The following is a 787-nucleotide window of genomic DNA, read 5'->3' on the forward strand; positions in this document are numbered from 1 at the left end:
TGAGATAAATATAGAAAAAAAAAGGTGAAAACTCAGGTGTAGTCGACTTTATATGAAATGGATAACTGAGAGTTATTAGATAATTTGACTGATTTGACTAAATTTTCATCTAACAACTCTCAACTATTAACGTCACGTGAAATCGACTGCACTTGAGTTTCCACCGTAGAAAAATTATATCATTTGAATTATAGCTCGTTAGGATGAAATATTTCATTTATATATTATTAAAGTTTTGGTTTACATCTTATTTAGTTTTTTTTAAGGGATTATATAATTTTAAAACTTAACTATACACCAGTACGACGATACACTTGAAAATCTTCCTATGAGAAGATAGTAGGAAGGTAATCAGGTAATGATGCATCATGCATATATATGGTTTGTCACGAATTGAATGAATGCAGTTTTGTGGGGGCATATGAATATATGAATATATCATCTTCACCATCATTTATTATATCTATCATCGTGATTCCTTCCGGGGATCGGAAACTACCACACTGATCATGACTACACACACATACATATAATATAATTAAGACTCTTCAATCCACAAAGGAATAAATATGATGCGTGCCTATATACACAATAAAATTTATTTATGATGAAAAAGACAAAAATTATATTATATACATTATTCTAGAGATAACTAAAGGTTTTTAAGTGAGTTGAGAATAGGAGTTAAATTAAAGAATTACTTTTAATATTTAATAAAATAGATTATGCAGTATATTGAAATTAAAATATTATTTTTGTTTTTATCTCATTTTGTAGTAGCAGAATA

The sequence above is a fragment of the Arachis ipaensis genome, chromosome B01, assembly GCF_000816755.2.
Source record: "Arachis ipaensis cultivar K30076 chromosome B01, Araip1.1, whole genome shotgun sequence".
Lineage (NCBI taxonomy): Eukaryota > Viridiplantae > Streptophyta > Magnoliopsida > Fabales > Fabaceae > Arachis > Arachis ipaensis.